This window comes from Ictidomys tridecemlineatus, chromosome 3 (genome assembly GCF_052094955.1).
Source record: "Ictidomys tridecemlineatus isolate mIctTri1 chromosome 3, mIctTri1.hap1, whole genome shotgun sequence".
In the NCBI taxonomy this organism is placed as follows: Eukaryota; Metazoa; Chordata; class Mammalia; order Rodentia; family Sciuridae; genus Ictidomys; species Ictidomys tridecemlineatus.
The window spans coordinates 8,038,736-8,060,516 of record NC_135479.1 but is presented as its reverse complement, the minus strand read 5'-3'; the positions used below and the strand labels follow the sequence as shown (position 1 = coordinate 8,060,516).

The 21,781-nt window shown below is 54.9% G+C and overlaps 1 protein-coding gene and 1 long non-coding RNA gene across 13 annotated transcripts in view; both read right to left on the bottom strand.

The window, feature by feature from the left end:
- Slc39a11 (solute carrier family 39 member 11) overlaps positions 1 to 21,781 on the bottom strand; it is a 392,410-nt gene that overhangs the window by 8,997 nt on the left and 361,632 nt on the right. The window lies entirely within an intron of this gene.
- LOC144375986 (uncharacterized) lies at positions 11,259 to 14,499 on the bottom strand. Its single transcript, XR_013435950.1, has 2 exons — positions 13,370 to 14,499; positions 11,259 to 11,815 (listed from the first exon to the last, which is right to left on the bottom strand). It is a non-coding gene; the product is annotated as an uncharacterized LOC144375986 (long non-coding RNA).

The window sequence follows — 21,781 nt, the reverse complement described above, 5'->3', positions numbered from 1 at the left end:
GGGCCTTTGGAGGTCACCTTGCTGGACACCTTCACTGAGATGGTAGAATAGAGGCCCAGACAAGTTTAATGGCTCTGGAGGCCATCTGACCCATTGAATGTGAGTCACACACCCCTGGATGGGAGCCCCAGGTGCACCGTGGTCAATCCAGTGCCAGCCTCTGCTTTGTCTGTGAAATGGGCCTAACTCTGCACCCCTTGCAGGGTTCCTGTGTGGGGAGAAACAATCACTGTGAGCCAGTCACAGCCCTGAGCCCAGCTTGGGTGCCTGTCCCACGGTGGCTACTGGTAAATTTGCCCACTCCTGTAGGGGCCAGTGCTGAGCCGGGCACTCAGGCCTCCGACCCCACAGCCTGTGCCCACGGGGCCTCACAGGGAGTCCTCTTCAGCCTCCTCAGTTCTGAGACTTCTGGTGGGAATCGGGCACTGGTCAGCAAGGTGGCCAGCTTCCCAGGAGTGACCGGAGCCCCAGGCCCCTGGACCAGGCCAGAGCTCACACCACACGGGAAGACAAGGCCGAGAAGGACCCCACCTTCAAGTTCACAATCACACAGGGCAGAAGGACACACCCAAGCCTGCTGGCAGCTGTGGTGGAGACCCCGAGCACTGAGCAGGCCATGGGGAGCCCTCCTGGATGAGCCACCTTCTAGATGGACTTAGAAGAAAGGGGGCAGATTTAATAGAGAGGGGCAGCGCACTGCAGAAAGGAAGAAGGAGCAGATAAGCCAAGATGTGAGAGCACGGGCCACCCAGGCTTTCCTCCCCTCCCCGAGTCAGAGCCGACCCACAAATGAAAACATCAAATGTCTGATGCAAAGCCTGTCACCCTCGACATCCTCCCCATTTGTCCTCTATGAGTCTTTCCCAGCGGAATCTTTTTTTTTTTTTTAAGCCTGAGCAATAATTGCCCAGCCCAGAGCTCCTCTAAGGCCGAAACCCTGGGGTTCTACCCAGGGTCCCCACCCCGTCTTTGGGACGCAGAATCCTGGGCTGAGTCAGTCACTGGGTGACGTGGGGGCTTGAAATCCATGTATTGTCTGTCTGCACTCAAACCTTTCGCTTGAGCCTCGGGGAAGCTTCCCTGTGAGTCAGCACAGGGCACGCACCAGGAGCCACACAAACCCCGCGCCCTGTGGCCGAAACAGCCTTCCGTACCATGCCGTCAGAGGAGCTGAGGCCCTGTGGCTGGAGTTAAAAATGATGATCCTATTTACTGCCGTTTACCGGGGGTTACTAAGTATCAGGCGTGTTTGTGAGCATTTGACAGGTGGCTGCATGCGTGGTCCTCTGGATTGCCTCCTGAGCATCGCTCCTCATTTCACAGGGTTACCAGATGGGAAGTGACCGAGTGGAACTTCTAAACCTGAGCCGTGCGTGGGAGCTCCAGGTCTTACACAGACCCATCAGACCATCCTAGACACCATTACCCAGGTTGAATGGCTCACCACAGCACGGGCTGTCAATATCACCACTGGGGATGCTCAGTCACAAGTTCCTTGACATGGGGGTCCCTTCTTGTAGGGGCCTTGTAGGATGGTTAGCAGAAACCCTGACCTCTTCCCCCTAGATACCCATAGCCAGCGTCAACCAGAATTATCTCCAGACATGGCCACAGTCCCCTGCAGGATGACGTTGCCCTGGCTTGAGATCCACCGGCCCATATGAGCAATACAAGCAAGCTGGCTAACTCGGCAGATGTCTGAGCTATCTCTAGTGTGCAGTGTGCACCAGGCCTCTGGTCTCAGGAAGCTCACCAAGGATGATTTGGTTTGATGGAAGTGAGTCTTCTGGAGAGCTCAGCTGCAGCAAGACAAGATTGCTAGGGCTGGAGGTGGGAGCGAGGCTCAGAACCCCCAGGCTCCTCTCCCCAGGTCCTGAGACAGTGGTTGGTGCCAACCTGACTGGGGTGCCAACCTCGAGGGCACCTTGTACCTTGCATCCTTGTACCCAGCTTCCCCTGCATGAACCCCGTGGATTATGGCTCAGCCTGGGGTTTAGTTCTGGGTTGAAGGCCAGCTGCCCTGGGGGAGGTAGTGGAGAGTCACAGGTTTCTCTGAGCGTCCTGGCACCTGCAGCCTGGCTCTCCGGGCTACGTTCTCTGGCCTGCTGGCTATGCCTATTCCTGACAAGCCTCGCTTTGCCTGGCTTGCAGGCCCTCCCAGGGCGGTGAGCGCGTGTCCTTGTGCGGCAGGCCCTACACACTGTTTTGATTGTTACCGTCCTGCCCTGAAAGGCCTGATTGTTCAGGCCTGAGATGACATCATCGGCTTCCCACTCAGGCAGCCTGTCGAGGTGTTTGATGAGCCTGCAGGTGGGTAGGGGCCGGGTGCTCCCCGCAGGGCAGCCCGGCCCTACCTGCTCAGCAGAGCTGGCTTAGCACGCAAGGGATCTTCCCCGCCTGCTTCCTGCAGCCTGGTTGGCACAGGCTGGGGAGATGAGATGAGGATGACCCATCCTTTCCCTTAACATCTGCTGCCCTCCCCAAAGAGGGCAGGGAAGAGCCCCCAGGTGATCAGGTGGCAAGGCAGGTGGTGGCCAGAGGTGACTCAGGCCACCACTGCACATCTCTCTTGCAGGAGTTCAGAGACGCTCCCCTATGTCCTAGGGATCTCTGATTCTGGGGGGGGGGGCATGCCCTAAGGACCCTTCCCTGCTAAGTCTCCCGGCAACAAAACCAATCCTATGTTCTGACCAGGAGAGAGGCTGCCTCCTCAGTGTGGCGGGGCACACACCTGGGAGCAAGGTGCCCATATGGTCACGGAAAGACACACACCAGGAGTGCAACCCCAGTGATGCAACCAGAGATGGTACCCGCCTGGAGACCATGCAAACGCCTATCCACAACCGCATGAATAAGTGAATTGTATTCCAACCATACAATGGAACACTGTATGGAGCAGGAGTGGAAGATCGGCTCCTACGGGTAGCAGGCTGGAGGCATCTCTCAGACAAAATTTTGAGTGAAGGAAACTGGACACAAAATAGGAAATGCTATACGGAACCACTGACACAAAATCCCCCCAATTCTACTCTTTGATATGAACCGTCCGTGGCCATTGGCAATTTTATCTGCTAATTCTCTCTAAGGCAGCTGGAATTTGAGCAGAAATTACTGACCCTCTAAAGGCAGGATTTTAGTTTCTGCGTGGGAGCCTTATTCTGGGGAGAAGAATAACTTTCCATTACCTTTCTAAAAAGATGTCTGAATGCTGTTGAACCTAGGTGCAGAAAGAGCACATACTATAAGTGTTGTGCTGGTTGAATTATCAGAAACTGGCAAACCCAGGACACCCACATCCAGACCAAGAAGTAGAGCACTGCCACCCCCCACCCCCGGACTTCCAGCCTGGGCTCCATGTTCACCAAGCCTCTCCTGAGGGAGGCACCAGCCTCACTTCTAACAGAAGTTTGTGTCTGTTTGTGAACTTCGAATGGTTTAGGAGGTAGTTCAAGACCCCTCAGGAGGATTGGCTGAGGGCCTCATGTCTCATCTGCAAAGGTGACATGTGGACAGCTTTCCTCGGCCCCAAGTTTGGGCCTCAGGACACTTCAGTCCACCCCCCCAGACATCTCCTCCCACCCCAGGTTCTTATTCATCAAGTCCCTCAATCTCTCCCGCTGCAGGATCAAAACATTATGGGGAAGGTTGTCCTTCCTCATTAAACACAGCATTGCTGGCCACTGGAAATGTTTCCAGCATTATGACACCTTCTCCTAGGTAGCTTTAAGCACCATTACAAGAATTTATTATTTCATTTGGGGCTTTAAGATCAATTTCCATCTTGCAAACCTAGTACCCAAGGCTCTTAAGGGTCGGCCAATCAGCCTGCGGACACAGCATGGGCCACGGCACAGAGGGAAGCCAGGCCGGGCTCCCAGTCTTTTGGCAAACCTCCTTGTGTCATTTGATGCTACAGAAGGGCAGAGAGGAAAGCAATGGTGGCCACTTCAGGGAAGAGAGCCACTGACATTTGTGTTGGCCTGGGTACTCTGTCACACCTCACAGAAATTGGAAGAGGAACCTGAAGATCCAACCTTCCAAACCTGTCCAGAAGGATCCCATCCCTTCTCCCAGTTCCATTGTTCTAGCGGGCGGGAGCTTCCCCCGAGCCCTTGCAGATCCTGGAACAGCATCCTAAGGGTCTCCTTGCCTCTACTCTGGACCCCTAGAGTTTATCCCCCCCCCACACACACACACACCTGCGCTGTCCAGTTACGTTGCTCCTCATGCTGCTGTGGCTGCTGCTTCACTCGGGGGCAGAGGCTGGGTCTTCTTCTGGCCTGCCGTGCCCACGTGCTCCCACCCTCCACTCTTCTCTGACCTCCTCCTCTATTGCTCTTCCCCCAGGTCTTCTACTCCAGCCCCCTTGTTTCCTGTGCTCCCACAAAAACACTCGGTTCCTCGCACGTTAGGGCATTCCACTGGAACTTCCCTGCTCAGCCACGTGTCGGCTACTTCTCCTCAAAGGCCATCTGACCTTTCCAAGGTCACAACCTGAAAGGCACTAGAGAGCTTCTGTCTCTCCCTCTCTTGACACTAGCTCTAGGGAAGCCAGCGGCTGCTCTGGGAGCACATTCAAGCAGCCTCCTGGGAATGCCTGTGTGGAAGCCGAGTCCTCCCACCAACAGCCAAGTGAGTGCGCCATCTTGGATGTGGTTCCTAGTCCCAGTCCAGTCTTCCGACGGCTGCAGCCCAGGCTGACGTTTGAAATGTGCCCTCATGAGAGTCCCTGAGCTGGGACCACTCAATAAAGCCACTCTCAGATTCTCAGCCTTCAAAAGACACGAGATCATGCTTGCTGGGTGAAGTCGCCACGTTTTGGAGTATTTTGTTCTGTAGCAATAGAAAACTGATAGTCACCTTCTCCATGAAATCTGCCCTCACCTCACCTAAAACCCACTCTACTTTCTCTTGTTCTCTTCCCCCTTCGAAACCTCCATCTTTCCTTTTCTCCTGACAGCATTTCTGACCTACCATATGATATGTTCTTTTTAAAAATTGTTTATCATTCATGCTTTCTCCCTCTCCTGACCTGGCAGCAGACAAGCCAGGAGCCCGTCTGTACGCCGTGTGTCCCAGCACCTCCTGCTAAGCCAGCTGAATGCAGCCAGGAGACAGATGTGTGTACAGAGACGGGCCCCAGAATTCTAGCAGGGCTGAAGTCTGCTGCCGACTGTCAGGGGTGAGGCAGCACAGAGCAGTCACAGCTCTCTGGCTCTCAGTGCCTTCAGCTATAAAATGAGGAGATAAACGGGGCAACCCGTAGCGCCTTTCTAGATCCTAAGCTCGGTGATTCCAACCCAGCCAGGGCATTGTGGGTTCTCTAGATTCCAGGGGCTGCAGGCCCCCGACTTTGCTGAAGCCCATTTTCCTGTGTGTGCACATCTGGAAGTCAAAACACAAAACCATCTCCTTGTGCACATCTGGACGACATAAGCCAATCGTTCCAAGAGGAAACTGCAAAAGAGCTCTCAGCAGAACTGCAGCGCGCGCCAAATCCGAGAGGCTGAAAGGCTCCTTTCTTTTCCACCCACCAAACACTCTTCTGGGCACACTCTTGGGGGCTGAGGGCTGCTGCACTAGGGAACATATGCTCTCAATAGCGTTCCACTGCGGTCTCTGTCACGTGGCTCTCTCGGCCTGGCACCTGGCCAATGCAAAACTCAAAGAGATTTTTTTTTTTCTCTTTCTCTCCTACACCCTTGTTTAGACCAAACTATACCTTCACTCACCCTGGGGGCACGCGGCCTGAGTTCAAAGCCAACACCACCTGCTCCTCCTCCGCTCCCTGAAGGGAACGGGGCTGAACTGCCCGCCCAGTGCAAACTGAACTGAAAGGGGAGCTTTCAGCTCTGCTGGTGAGAAGTCCCGGCTATTTGCATGCACTTAGGATGTGGCTGGGCAGAGGAGGCTGCCTGGCAGTGGGCAGTCTTGTTTGACAACCAGCCTGGGCTCCAGAGACAAACAGGAATGATTATTCCTTTGCAAATGAGATGAGATTCTAGGACACTGAAGGGAAGGTAAACAGGACAGGGAGGGGAAGGGGCATGTGCAGACAGGTAGGGCACTTCCCTTCAGCACCTACGCATCCCAGGATGCAAAGGGTTTGGAGGCAAGGACACCCTGCAGCGTGTAAGGCCCAAGTGGCAACAGGGAGCCTTTGTGTCAGTAGGAGATTCCTGCAAGGAGTGCAGACCTGGGGCCAGGGTGTCTGGCTGGCCTTATCATCCTTCTTTGCAGGCGAGAAATGGGAGCAGGACCCAGGAAAGTTCTGGAAGCCCAGTGCTGGACCCTCACCCTTAAACAGCAGCACCTCCCCCTCAAGGCAAGACCACTGCTGTCCGTGGAAGTCCAGTACCGTGGAAAGTACACAGCCCAGGCCTGCTGGCTGGGGTGCAGGAAGGACCTGAAGAAACCCTGGTATGAAGCTGGAGGGAAAGACAGCGAGAGAGAAGCCTTCCTCGCACCTTGTGCTGTAGGACTCCCGAGCCAGCTGGGGACTCGGGCCTCTGCCACTGGGAAATGACCCAATGTGGTCAGCAAAGGGTGAATGCAGGGTCCGAAGCATGAAGTTGATGCCCAGGGCGGGGGGTAGGGGGTGGGAAAGATCAGTAACTGGGAGGTGAGCAGCCTGCTACCAAAGACACTGAGATGACACCCTCATCAGAGCCACCTCTTCCAGAAAAGCCTGGTGCACCCTGGAGGCACCTGGCTCACAGCAGGCAGAGCTGGGGTGCCAGCACTGTCTCCCCTGCCCCGGGCCAGGCCCATGCTGAGCTCCATCTCCTTTTCCTTTGGCAATTAATTGCCCTCAGCAGGAAGTGTTGCCCACCGTGTTACAGACGAAGAAACCGAGGCTCAAGGGGTTAAGTCTCCCTCCCAAACCCGTCGGCCGGTTCCAACATGGGTCTGCTGGTTCCAGAGCTCACACAAGGGCTGCCCGAGTGTTGTCTACCACACTCCTAAGAAATGGAGCAGAGCAAGGTTGGATCTGCTGACATCTCAGTTTACGAGGGGGCAGTCTGTGATGAACGGCGATGGTTCACACCCTGAAGTCATCCGTTACCAAGTTTCCACTGAGGGGTGGGCTCCGGCACAGACATTATAAAACATCTCTGTTCACCATCAATATTATACTAGGTAAGAATCTTTAAAAGACGTTCCCAGTATTTTCTAATGGATCACTGGCTTCTAACACCCGTCCGGTGGCCTTTTCTCTCTTGAGCAAGTTAGTAACTGAAAAAAGAATTTCCTGGCTATTATGGGCTGGGAATAATCAGCTCCAGTGGGTGCCCCTAGGGCCTTCCCAGGGGCCAGACCCCATCTGGTTAAATAGTGTCGCCTCTGGATCACTTGCTGGTCATTCCCCCTTAAGAGTGAAAACCCTGGTGCTGGAGCCAAAAGGCAAGGGACCTGATTGGCTTCCCTGGAGACCCAGGAGGGGTCACTGCACCCTGGGGTGGGAGGGGAGAAAGGTCAGGACACAGGACAATGCCACCACACGGCCAAGAAAACAAAGTCACGCCAAAGCAGCCTGGTCCTCATACAAGGGGACGCATAGCACTCAGAGACGTTCAACTCAGAGCTGACACTGAAGGAACATCCATGTGGACAGAAGTTCACAATAATGGTGTTCGCCTACCCCAAGCCATACCCTAGCCAGGTGTGATGGTGCGTGCCTGGAACCCCACCCACCTGACTCCAGGCCTCCTCCAGCCCCACCCGCTCTCACGCCATGTCCTCTTGCTTCTTTAGGACCCAGGCTCGGGTCCCCTACTGCCTTTAGTGGTCACATCTCCTTTGTTCTCTTCTGCAGCCCATTTCCAGTCTTTCTCTCTTTTCCAGGACCTGAGGAGCACTGGCCAGTTGTCTGGGTTGGTCTGATGTTTCCTCATGGTGAGGTGAGAGCATCCAGCACAGTGAGGACACCCAGAGGGGACCTGCCCTTCCCGGCCTGCCGCAGCCCGGCTGCCTGGGCAAACTAACCGGGGGGTGACGAGCAACTTGTGTCGATTGATACAGCAGGAGCAGGAGCCGTTTATTGTAGGGCAGGAGGGGTATATCTACATTCCACACAGCTTATCTTAATTAACATAAACTAGATACAGCAGCCAACCAATAAGGAATCTCCACTCTTAATGGCTCGCTGGCGTTACTTCACAAACCACTCCCTCTGCAAAATGCTAGGCACCATCTTGACTTGTTTACAGACCCTAACATTTCCCCCTTTTGTTTAATTTAAATAACGACCATAGTGGTTTTTACACAAACACCATAAATAAGCTGCTACCAGCAGAAGGGGAGGATACAAAATGCCATAATACCAAGCCAATTGATGGCTCCATGCAAGAAGCCTTGGAAAAATTATACCAGCAATGACACCGTTAGCAAAGATACCGATTTACAATTGTCCACCGGCCCATCCTATCAGAGGCACACATGACTCTGCGTGTCCCATTCCTGTTGATGTCAGTGGTGCCCGACTGATGAAGCCACACTCACACTGACGTCGGCTTTCATGGGTGGGTCTCGCCGCTTCAATTACTATTATGGTGTCCTGAGGGGCTCTTCCTTCCTCATTCTTTCCAATTGGTAGCTTAGAATTCTGTAAGAGAGCTATTCTGTCTCCTCCAGGTATTTATTTGTGCAAATCCAATGCACAGATATTTATCTTATATGTGAATCATAACCCAATAGTATCATTATTTTGTGGCTCACGTTGTTCCAGCCTTGGCTGCGGGAGCTCCCTCGGGTGGCTCCTGTGTCCTTTTGATGCATCTCCATGCCTGTGCAAGGATGCCCTTACTTTCTGGGACCGCCCCCCCCCAAGTTCTCCTGACTCAGGTGACATTTTTACCTCCTGGTCCTGGAATCTACCACTTCTCCAGGGAGCTCTGGTTCCTCTGATTGGAGAATGGTGCTTAGGAACCAAGATCCAAGTCCGAGGTCACTCTGTGGCCACTGGGATGCTCCTGCTTCAGGAAATGTATATACATGCCTTAACCCACACTCGCTCAAACAGCTGTATTTGTTTCCATGCCTACTTACTTGTGTGTGTGAGTGTGTGTGTGTATACATACCTATGCACAGATGCTGAAATCATAGGACAAATACGGTAGAGTCTCACTCCCCTGTGGAATCTAAAAAAGGCAAATTCATAGAATTGCAGAGTGGAGCGGTGATTGCCAGGGGCCAGCAGGGAAAACAGGGGCATGTCGGTCAAAGAGTAAGAACTTTCAGTTACAGGATACGTGACTTTGGGGGATCTAACCTATAGTTGGTGACTGTAGCACTCAAGACTGTACTGTACACTTGAAATTTGCTGAGAGAGTATTTTTTTGCCACACACAAACGGTAACACTTCGAGGGGACAGCTGTGTTGACAGCTTCCAGGGTGGTGATCAGTTCCTGATCTGTGCATATAGCAACTTGAAACAAAGCAACCCGCCCTTGTGCCTTCCCGTGGATCCCTCGGATTCCAACCTAGCACCACAGGCTGGACTGCAGGCTGGTGGGTGCTGCAAGGACAAAGCCATCACACGCCCAGATGCCACTGCCCGGGTCATGCGCGGGGAAACTGGGAACCCACTCCTTTGAGGAAAAGGAATGCGGGAAGGGAGCCTTGCAAGGGGAGTGTTCATGGCCTGAGCAGCAGCGGGGCTGTCTGCAAAGGCTCCAGGGCTTAGGAGCTGAGCCGAGAAGGAGCAGGGGCTTTCAGAGTCACATGCCATCAGACCCCCCATACACACACACACCAGGGACCCTCCCCTGGGTGCTTAACAACCACGGAGACTTGTGCTGCTGGGAAAATCAACCCAGAAGGGTTCCCTTCCACGTTTCCGAAGTCTTTTGTTGTCCTCCTGGTGCATCTCAAGAGCACAGCAGGGACCACAGTGCGTAAGGAAGGGAGCCAAGGGGGCTGTAGAGGGCCTTGCCCTCACCCCCGACCACTGGGAACATGGCCACCGACACAGTCATGGGGTGCCACTGTTCTCCTCTGGGCTTGACTTCCAAGCTTAACCTCAGAAGAGGGTCAGATCCACCCATCACCTAACAAGCTTCAGGTCCCAGGGGCCTCCTGGAGGGCAGGACACTTGCAGCCTTTTTGTGCTCGCAGCCCATTTCCCTGTGACGCTCTATTATAAATGGCAGGTGGGGGGCCATTCAGCTCACAGAGCCCATTTAACTCGTGTGGAGTTTACCAGTGTTTAAATACCTCTGGGTTAGGTAGAGCTGTGGGGGGGCTCAGGCACTGAATCACCCCGTGGCACACGCAGGGTGCCCAGGAGAAACACAGAGACTGGAGGGACACTTCTCCACTGTGAATCCCTAAGGAGAACGTCCTGTGCTCTTGGAGCTGGGAATGGGGCAAGTCACAGGTGAATCCCGAGTTCCTTCCGTCTCTCGAATGTGATGCTACTGAGAATATCCCGGGCCCTGCCCTCTGGTTGCTTCAGACACAGAAAAGGGCCAGGACTTCCAGGGAACCTGCCCTGCAGGGGGAGGGGAGGGGCCGCTGGGACTGGCTTGGATCTGGAACGGTCCCCAAAGGCTCCCATGCTGAACACTTGGGTCCCAATGCTGCCACGTTCAGGGGTGGGATTAAGGGAAGGGAAGGGCTCATGAGGGCCCGACCTCATCAGTGGATCAATCCATTGAGGGATTCGGCTGAAGGGACCCTGGGGAGGTGCTGGGAATTGTAGCAGGTGGGACCTAGAAGGGAGCAGGTCCTTGGGGACTGTATCTTGTCCTGGCTCCCCCTCCCCTTCACAGCCACCATGAGGTGAACAGCTTCACTCTGCCGTGCGCTCCTTACCGCGATGTCCTCGTCTCACCATCAACCCACAACCATGGGGCCAAGCAACTGTGGACTGAAGCCTCTGAATCTGTAAGCCAAAATACGTCTTTCTTCCTTTGAGGTTGATTTTCTCAGGTACTTTGTCACAGCCATGAAAAGCTGATTGACACAGAACTTGGTAACAACCACGCTCACCCCGGGGTTCTTGAAGGGTTCCTAAAGAATGCTGTCCTGACAAGAAGATGAAGATCACAGGAGTCCCAGGGGCCAGTGTGCACAGAGCCCTGTCACAGCAAGTGGCAGGAAGGATCGATCACGATTGGAGACCAAAGTGAAGGAATAATGGCCTGATAGAAGGTGGGCCTGGGGGACACACTGAGGACTCTAAAAATCATGGATTGTTCACATAACAAAGTTCACCATTAAAAAAAAAAAAAACAACTTTTTTTAAAGCTGTAGATGGACATAATATTTTTATTTATTTATTTTTACGTGGTGCTGAGGATTGCACCCAGTGCCTCATGCGTGTGGGGCAGGCTCTCTACCACAGAGCTACAGGCCCAGCCCCGCCATTTAAACCATTTTAAAGTGCACGTTCAGTGGCATTCAGGATGCACTCGACAGTGCTGTGCCACGGTCCCCACGAGTTCCAGAACATTCTCGTTACTCCAGAAGGAAACCCTATGTCCATCTTCAGTCCCGCCCTCCTCAGTCCCTGGCAACCACCCATCTGCTTCTGCCTGCGTGGACCTGTCCCTTCTGGGTAGCACAGAAATGAAACTGCACAGGAGGTGGCCTTGGGGCCTGGCTCCTGCCTGGCACAGACTTCCAGCTCATCCATGCCGCTCCGGGGGCCAGCATTTCCTTCCTCTGGGGCCGAGCCACGCCCTGGCGCAGGGGCACGGTGCACAGTGCTGACCCTCCTTCCATGACGGGCATCGGGCCGTGTCCACCTCTGGCTGCTGGGAGCCGTTGTGGGCCAGCTTCTGTTTGGACACTGTCTTCCATCACACCGGTCTATAAGGAGAGTGGAACTGCTGAGTCACCTTGGAAGGACTTGGAGCTTGTCCTAGGACAAGGTCATTCAAGGGAGGAGCCACGTGACTGTGTTTTAAAGCATTTGCGATGCTGATGTGGGCAGCGGGATGGAGGGGGACATTGGTGGCCAGTGGTGGATGTTAGTCCAGGTGAGAGAGACCAGAGGAGGAGGGGAGGAGAAAGCAGGTCTCCCATTTCTCCTGCTCCCCCATCCCACTGGCCTCCTCATCCCATAGACATCCAACCCCAAGGGACAAAGGACCGTCTTCTCCACTGACGTCTTCACGGATGGAAAACAACCAGCAGAGCCCCCGGTGAATGAGAAAGGCCTGTGGAGGGGACCTCGAACCTCCTCCCAGCTGGACCAGGAGAAGCTCACCGACCCTCCAAGCGTCCTTCAAGTCTTTCTTAGCTGGACCCTCATGGCCCCTTTATGAGCACGGAAACCCTCATTTCTGGGCCGCCAGTGGCTGTCAGCTCTCCCCTCAGTCCAGAGCCGATTTCCACCCTGCAGGAAGCTGTTGGTTCCCATGGGCCTCTGCTATCTTCTTATCAGCCCTATTATTTATATAACTGCTTCCCTGATGAGTCAATCTCAAGTTCAGGGCAAAAGTTCAGCTCTTCTCCAGCCTGAATAACCTAAGAGCAGCATTACTTAAAAAAAAACAAAGCCAACAGCCACCTCCCCCATCCCCCCCAAAAAAATCCCCACAAAACAGAAATGGCAGCAAAATCACATGAAATGAAAGCTGCCCACTGCATCTCCCCAGGCCCTGGAGGCCCCAGCACCCACCTCTGTTGCATCCCACGTCAAGGGCAGTGCAGCAAGACCCAGCACCCGGGGCTGAAAAAGTGTCCCGCGCCTACGTTGTCGGGGCCTCCGAAGGAGGCCTGGCTTCACGCAGAATTCTCTGGGCCCCCTCGTATTCACCACCGGCCAGTGCTGGCAAAAGACCCACTCTGACCCCCTAGTTCAACACATCCTCAATGGAAGGAAGGACGGACGGACAGACAGATGGGCGGGAAAAATATATGCTCCCATGGAAGCAAGGGGCAGCCCACTCGATGTCTATTTGCGGGGATTTGCTGCTCCATTTCCTTGAGGTTGATTGTGACGGTGGGGAGGACAGAATCGGACGAGGGGGAGCGGTCTGCACCAGCGCTTGGCTCCTACCGAGAGGCAAAGGCCTGTGAACCTGGCAGGAAGCCCCACACAGGGGAAGACAGAGCCGGGAAACATGGGCCACTGGAAAGGAGATGGGCTCCGGGGACCAGGTCCCCCGAGTGCGCTCATGTCCCTGGGACTCTGCTGTGCATTTTCCTGGAGAAGCCCAACCCCTCTGGGAGGCCTGTCCATGTGGGGCTCTTCCCAGGCTGCTCTTGAAAGTGGAAGGATCCTGCCCGACCCCTTTTCAGTAAGACCCCTATGACCACTGTGGACAGTAGGACCCTTTAAGTCCCTGGGTAGTGGCCGCCGGGTGCCTGGAAGATTTCACAATCAAACTCAGAGGGTAAAGACATGCAGTGACTCACGGGACAGGTTCTCTGCTCTCCTCTTGGCCCCGGGTGCCGGGCTTACGTCCCCAGGCCTGTTGACTTTAAGCCTGACACGATCCATCCGCAGGCTGCCTCCAAAGTGGGTTTGCCGAGCTCCTGAGTCAGAGGCCGGGTTCCTGTGACCCCACTCCCTGGCCTGGGAGGCATCTGGCCTCCTTGTGCTGGAGGTCAGTGGGACATTCATGGCACTGAGATCTGGCAGAGTCAGTGGCTCCAGTGTCCAGCTCATGGCCTGGAGTCTTCGTCCCGGCTGGTGGGACAGGCGGACAGTTTACAAGCTAAGTAACACATCATAAAAGTCAGCACCAAGCGCTAATGAGCCAGCAAGCCAGGACAGGGCACCCTGCTCTGTGGCCAGGGAGCTGACAGCCACCGTCCCGGGTGCGGCAGCCCTGCCCAGCCAGCACTGACGCGACTCACAGGGGCTCACGGTGCTTCCCTCTGGGCCCTGGAAACCTACTGTCGACCTTGGGGTGGTTTCCAGACCTCCCAGACCAAAGGACTGAAACTGTGGTGCTGTCCCCATACTCTAGCTAGGCAGGGAGGGGTCAGCTGGGCAGGTGGTCTTCTCCGGCAAGTCCTATCACCCACCTGCATAAGTGTGAGTCCCCTCCTGCTTCAAGTGACAGATGGGGCCCCTGACTGGAGCTGATTCTGTGCTGGTTGCAGGAGGGGCCTGCAGGGAGCTGGGGGAGGGGAAGGCAAGCTTCTGCAGAGAGGAGACAAGAGAAAAAGCACTTCTGCACTTTGTGGGTGCTCAGACTGGGTTCCTCCCGGCTTGGGTTTGCCAGCACGTCTGGGTACCTGAGCTTGTCTCGGGCCATGGGGGCCGATGTGATTACTAACATACTGTGGACCCAAGCTACATCTGGTTCCACCAAGACCAATTCAGGATGGGCCAAGCCAGGGATAGAAATGATCCTGAGCAGGAAAAAGCTCATCTTGGAAACTGCAGCATGGACACTCAGTTAGCAAAAACCTATGGAACGCTCCCTGCGTGTCATGGCCCCAGGTAGGGGCTGGGGACACAGAAGGAAGGCGATAGAGGGGGCTGTGGCTCTCATGAAGCTGGGAATAGACAGACAATGCGTAAATCAAACAGGGAGTGGGAGGGAGCAGAATGACAAATGGGCTGTTTATAGCCCGAGCTGAGCAAACTCAAAGCTAGAAGTGGCAGGATGTCTTTCAATGGCACCAGGGAATAATGCCCCCAGGTCACAAACAGAGAGCTTCAGGGGAGGACCTGGTTTTAGGGCGATGGTCTCTTTGAAGAGGTGAAGCTGGGACTGAGGCCTGGAGAATGAACGGGGAGGGGTGGAGTCGAGAGTGGGCATGAGGGGACAAGAGAAAAGAACAAGAAAGGGCAACCGAGGGACGAGGTCTCGTGTGCTCAAGAAACCTGAAGAAGTCCCGCGGGGCTGCAGTCCAGTGAGGGGACAGGGAACCTGAACTGTCCAAACAGGACGAGCCCCAAGAGGACCCGTCTGGGGAATGTGGCAAAGGTGTGCTTTCATCACGAGCTGGACAGGACAGGCCCCCTCCAACGTCCGGCCTCCCACGCAACACACTTAGAGCGCTCAGCTAGGGTTAGGGAACGGCTGGGGAGCCCAGGAAGAGCCTGATTCAGGAACAACCAGAGCTCAAAGCCCCGCATCACATGGCTCCATGGCCAGGCCCCTCAGCCCGCCCTGCAGCTCTGTCTTGTCCCTGGGACTGATCTGACTTCAGATGCACTCAGGAGGTTCTCCTCCAGCCACCTGAGACTCCCCATCTCTCTGCTGCTCTGAAAACAGGGCACCTGTCATCTTCCCGGGCTTGCACGGGTCCCTGAAACCCAGCTCTGCCACAGTCATGCTTCCAGGTGATGCTGGCTGTCCCAGGACTGGAGCTCATCTTGCTGGCTCCTTAGTGCTCGATCCTGCTCCGGAATCATCCCGCTGAGAACCGGCAGACCTTCTGGAAGGGGACTGAGCTCCGCCTGGTCTTGGGTCCTGCCCCATCATGCTCATCTCCCTGCAGACCCCGTCACTCTCCACGGGTTCTCCATGAATTCAGCTCATCACCCTCACCCGGCACCCTTCTCTCCAGACCCTAGATGCCTGGCGGATGGCGCTCCCTCTCAGCATCTGCACCTGGGTGCTTCTGTGCAGTGGGCAGGTGAGTCCTAGGGCCAGGCCTCTGCCCCTCTCCTACCAGCCTTCTGCTGGTAAGATGCCCAGCTGTGGCCCAGTGAGGTGCTGGTCTCAATGTGTGCCCCGCAGGCAGAAATCGGGACGTGCATTCACATTAAAGGGACGTCTGAAAAGAAACTGACTACTCAATGGGCTTAGCTTGCAGTAAGAGATTTGAATTGGAGTGTCTTCACATCAGGGGCACAATGGGGCCCTCACAGGTCACTTGGTGCATCTCTCACCACTGGCCATTAAAGGCAGAGCTTGCTCGCTTGGCCTGGCCAAGCAGCCGTCCCATCACCCATGGCCAGACAAGCAAGCCTCGCTAAAGGCAGGAACCGATGCTCCAGAAGCTTCTGAAATGACTGATTGCCAAACAGGTTGGGTAGGGGATCCTTTTCTTCAAAGTGTCGGGTGGGAGCCCACCACACCATTTAACACAGGTGACAGCAAAGCCCACCCAGTGGGCCAGGCTGTGGAAACTTCAGGGCTCTGCAGGAGACGGCTGCAAACCATGGCTAAAAACTCAGAGATCTTAAGGCGTGGGGCCAAGTGCCCCTGGGAGTGAGGCTGGAATGGGAGGTCCCTCATGCCAGTGAGAGAGGCCAGCTGAATGACCAAGCTGGGGAGAACCGGGCAGCTTTGGAGGCCACTTGAGGTGACTGTCACACGCTCTAGACTGATTTACTGTGAACTTGAGGGAGACGAGTGTGCCTTCATGCCACGAATCTGCCCTGGGCCTGCTCGGGCCTGTTTCCGCACTCTGAATGAGGAAGTGGCACTTTGCAGGAGTCTTGCAGAATAAGAACAGGCTCCAAGACACCTGAGCAAAGGCCCAGGGAAGTACAATGTGTCACCACCATGGGGGATGGGAGCCGGCGCCAGGCGAGGAGAGGCCCTGGGCTGGCAAAGACTGGAGACTTTGCAGCTGTGACCTCGTGGTGGACAACCGCCTCTGCCCAGGCCAGGACACAGCTGCACCTCCTGGGACAAACACGTCCTCCCAGGGCTCCTTTCCAGGCCCTGGAGCATGCCTCAGCGTCCCCAGTGTTTCCGGAGCACAACAGGGATTCAGCTGGCATCAGGGCAGAAGCTGTCCCAGTGGCCTCCTGTGCCCACGTTCTCTCCCGTGGGGCACAGGGTGGTCAGGCAGATCGAAGGTGGCAGTCGGGTCCCAGAGGAGATCGGTGTCAGCTGGCATGTGCAGATCCCTAGCATGGAGCTAAGACTGTGATGTCAGGGGCTGTAGGAAGAGGGGAGAAGGGCAGGCCCCCTGGTGGGTAGACCTAGGTGCTCAAGGAAGGGTGCTGGAGTAGCCAAATGTCACGTTCCCTTGGGACATCTGTCCATTCAGCCCTCGGGCTCTGAGCACACCTTCCCCACCACACACGGCATCCTGTCTGCCCTCAGGCTGCCCAGGGTCCCTCCTGGAACGGGACCTGAGACAGGCTGATCAGCCCTCCTTGTCCAGTCCTCTGGGCCACGAGTCTCTCCTGAGTCCCTGCAAATTCAATTGCCATCCTGGTGATAGCCTCGTAGGTGACAAGCCACATGCTTGACTGTGCCGCTTTGTGCTCAAGTATTAATACTTAGTGCTAAACACAGTTGATAAACTCTCACCTCCTCTAGTCCTCCCAAGAGATCAAGAGATTCGTTGGGGACAATTTGCCTTTTCTCAGCAATTAGTCAGCCCTTCACAAGACATCAGTCATGCCAGTGGCCTCTGAGCAGCTACAGAGGAGCCTGATGGGTCACCATTATAAAAAACAGGGAGAGGGAACACAGAGTCACCGGAAATGCCAACAATTCTGCTCCTGGGTAATACCCCAAAGAACTGGGAACAAGGACTCATGCAAATACTTGTGCACACATGTGAATAACGCAGCATTGTTCACAGTCACCAAAAGCTGGTAACAACCCAGCATCCGCTGGTCCCTGAAGGGGCCACAGTGAATATTATTCAGCCATAAAAATAAAGGAAGTGCTGGAACACTCCACGGTGGTGGGTGGGCAGGTCGCAATGGGGAGGAGCTCAGAAACGTCCTGCTCAGTGCAGGAAGCCAGATACAAAGGGTCACTTGTTGCATGATTTGATTGATACAAAATTCCCAGAGTGGGCAAATCTATCGAGACAGAAAGAAGGTTATCCCTGGTCTCAGAGTCGAGGGCAGGAAGGAGATGCCAAAGTCCAACCTGAGCTCAGTTTCTGGCTCGAGCCTGTCCTAGTGGTGACCTTGGGCAGGAGGCCAAATTCTCTGCACCTGTTCCTTTCCGCATATGATGGTGGGACTGGCCTAGATCCTAGGTATCCTCCACACATTGTATCCTGTCTGTCCCTGGGTCTAGTCCTTCTGAAATTTATTTTTTAAAAGTGTGATCTCTAGATCTCAGGGCCAGGCTCCCCTCCAGCAGACTTGGATTCATCCACACACTCCAAGCGTACTGATCACACACCTACTTGTGTGCGGAAGGCAAGAGTTGACATTCTGGACTTCAGCTAGGCCTCCAGGGGCTGGATCCAAAAGCGTTTGCAATGGAAACCAGTGTGGTAAATAATTTTGGCTCTTCAAGATTAATTCCCTCACATTTAAATACTGGGCCTTATTATTATTCTCAAGTGGAAACTAAACATGAATAAAGCTTGTGCATGCATCTGACTCACATCCAACTCCTGTCCACATGAGTAGACTCCTCTGCTTCATGAACGTTCTCTGCAAGACATTCACAGGGGCCCCCACACACATGGATTTCTGTCTGGGCTGCGGTGTGGCTTAGTGAAAGAGTGCTTGCCTAGCATGCACAAGGGCCTAGGTTTCATCCCCAATGCACACACACACACCCCCAACTAACACACACACACACCCTCATACAAAGTCTTTGTACATCTGGATTTCCAGTTACGTCCACTGAGCTAAATGGGAGGTGTGACCTCTAAGTCCTTGAGGAATCAGGGGGCAGGAAAAATCCTCTCCTGCTGAGCCCGGGAGCCTGCACACACTGGGGGCATCGCGACCTGCGCACCTGCTACCTCAATGTCTGTCCATTTGGGCTGAGTGCATTTGTGTTAAATTATTCAAATCCTAAGGTGATGAGATGGGGTGGGGGCTGAGAACAGAGAGAAAAATAATTTGACCTCCGTTTTCTCATCAACATCCCTGAGATTCTCGAGCACGCAGCGGAGCTGGGGGCTGCAGGGAGGGATGACATGGAGAGTACCGGGTTGGACTCTGGCTCCTCAGCACCTCCCTCTCATGCCGACGGCTCCATCCGACCCTGGGCCTGGTTTCCCAGGCAAGGCTCACTTGCCAAGAAAGGCCAATATTACAGCTTCAGTCTACCCAGCACTCAAAGAATATTAAGTGCTGTCAGCATTCTGTGGGTTTCATCACACGCCAAATGGCTTCATTCTATACCAAACATCTGGACCAGTTTGAACTTAGTCTCAAGACAAAAAAAAAAAAGGAAAACAATACGGAGTTCAAAGTTGCCCCCACAGGGTGGAAGGCTGAACCCCAGGTTTGGGCGTGTGCTCAGGTCAGCCCCACGTGGGCCAGCCCTTGCTCCACCTGTCTTCTCATCCCAAGGAGGTGTGCAAGCAGTTGGCTTCAAGAATACGCTCCTCATGGCCCTGTTTCTCGGACGCTGTGCAGGCCACTGGCCATCAGCAAGCCCACAGCTGGGGGAACTTCCCCTCTTTCCCATCTTTAATCAAAACAGATGTGGAGGCTGGCAGCGCTGCCCGCTCTTGACCCAGGCAGCTGCCTTGATGCTGGGTGGGGCCCAGCTTGGTGAGCGCTTCAAAGCCTTGGAACATTATTAAAATATTTAAGAATTAGATCAAGAAACCCCCTCATTCCTTGGGTGGCCCTAGAGTCGCAAGGATCTTTCTCTGCGTAAGTGGGCCCTATCCTATTATCCTGGAAAAAACACGGAACTCTGAGTAGCACGTTGCCCCACGGCCATCTGAGAGCCAGTGCAGAGGAAGCGCCGCCTGTCTCTGCAGTCCACGGCTGCCACAGTCATTTTTCCAAGGTGCAGAAATTCCTCTGCTCAAGTACAGTCCATAGCTTCCCACTGTCTTTAGCAAGGGTTGGTAAACTGTGGCCTGAGGCCAAATCTCGCCTATTGTTATTGTAGGTAGTTTTATTGGCACCTAGCCACACCCATTCATGTGTTTATGGCTGCTCCTGGGCAATCAGGTCGAAGCTAAGTACTGCCACAGAGACCGGCTGACAGCAAAGCATGAAATGTTGGGGTTTTTTCCTTCTCCCTCTTCCCCCCCTCCCCCTCCTCCTCCTCCTCCTTTTTTATAGAAATGGTCACCATGCAGTGTCCTCCTCCTGCTCGGGTCCTCCCTAGGGAATGAAGTTGGGTCCTTGCTCAGGCTGTAGGCTGGACTGGAGTGTCCATGTTCAGAGCTCCAGGGGAGGAGGTGAGGTGCTGCTGGGATTCCGTGCCTGCAGTGGTGACTTGACCCACAGCTGCAGCCCCTGGGGAGCACAGCTAGGGAAGGGGTGAGGCTGGGCAGCCCAAGCCCTGAGCATGGAGCACCTGGCTCCCAAGACAGGGTCTCGGGGTGCAGCAGAGCTGACCTACCAAGTCCACCACGAGGTCACTGTGTAAGAGGATCCTGCTGCTTTACAAAGGGCTTTTCCGTGTAGACAAAGCCCCCTTCCTGGTGCTTCCCTGTGACCTGGGGTCCTTGGTGGCCTTCCGCTCTGGCTCTTGTTCTACAGGCTACAGGAGAATGTTCTCCTTGGTCTCAGGACACCTGTGGTCTCTCTGCAGGTGGCTCCAGGGGACTCTGGTTTTGCAGTGGGGTCAGCATTGGGATTTCTTTTGGTCACCGTCTGTGGCTCTATGGCTGGTTAAGGACGGTGACAGGAAGATGACTCACAAGTGTGAACCCTCAGGGGGACCTTGGAGACCCTCAGGGTCTAAAGACCACCATCTGAAGTAGCCTTTCCCCTCAAGAGACCAGGCCATCTGTGAGCAGAGCTGGGGCCTGGGGCTGTGGATGGTGGCCACTGGTGGCTGGGCAGATGGTCCCGCCCTGGCTCTGTGGCCGGGAGGTGCTGGGTCCCCATCTGCTCCGGCTCCAGGTGGGGTCTCTCCTGCTCTCTTTGCTGGGCTGCCCACCCTGCCTGAGCACACAGCCTCTCTGGTTCTTCCTTCACTTCCTGCTCCCTGTCCAGTAGCTGCCCCCTTTTCTTGGATGAATTCCTGCATGGACTCCTCGGTTCTCTTTGGAAAGCAAGGAAATGACCTGCCCAGAGGTCGAGGAGGCCAAGAAACCAGGAAATCTGCTCAGGGTAGCCCTGTCCCGTCTGCCAGATGCCTGTGCCTTGATTCAGATCCCTGCCCTGGTGCTGCCCTCTCATAGGAGTGCCCATGAGTGACCCCCTAAAGGAGAACCTTCTCCCACCCCTACCCTGCTGCCCTGCCTGGTACTAGCTGGACTCTTCTTGCTGACCGTCCACACCGGATACCCATGTGCATCCCAGCCCGCCTTTCCACACGAGTGGAGAGCCCCGGGCCCGCAGGGCACTTCCTGGGCTGTACCCAGCTGTGCTATGTCCAGAACACAGCCCTGCTCCCCATGGGCCGCTGGTCACCCTGGAGAAAGCTCACACAAAGGTTGAGCGGTGGCCCCAGAGGTAAACCCGAGTCCCAGAAGCTGTGCACATGACCTTATTTGGAAAAAGGGTCTTTGCAGCTGTAATGAAGTTCGGGACGTGGGGATGAGGTCATTCTGAGCTGACTGAGGGAACCTAAACCCAACAATGGTGTCCTCCAAAGAGGCAAACAGCAGAGACGCACGGAGGAAGGCCATGAGAAGACAGAGGCATAGATCAGAGTGACATGGCCATAAGCCAAGGGACAACTGGAGTCACCAGGATCTGACACAACACAGACTGTTCCCTTGGGTCTTCAGAGCGAGTGCACCCGGCCAAAATCTTAGCTTCAGACTCTGATCTCCAGAACTTCGAGGGGTCTGTCATCCTAGCCACCTGGGTTGTGCTGTCACAGTGGCCACAGAGACCAGCACAGAGGAGGCATCTGCAACACCTGGACGCTGGGCGCGGCAGGACAGACCCTGGAGTGGGGCAGAGAGTCTGAGAGGAGAGACGGACGGTAAAGAAGCCAAGAAGAAAGTGCCCATAATCACAGCTCAGGGAGAGCTTGGAAGGACACGGGCTGGCTGGCGATCACGGTC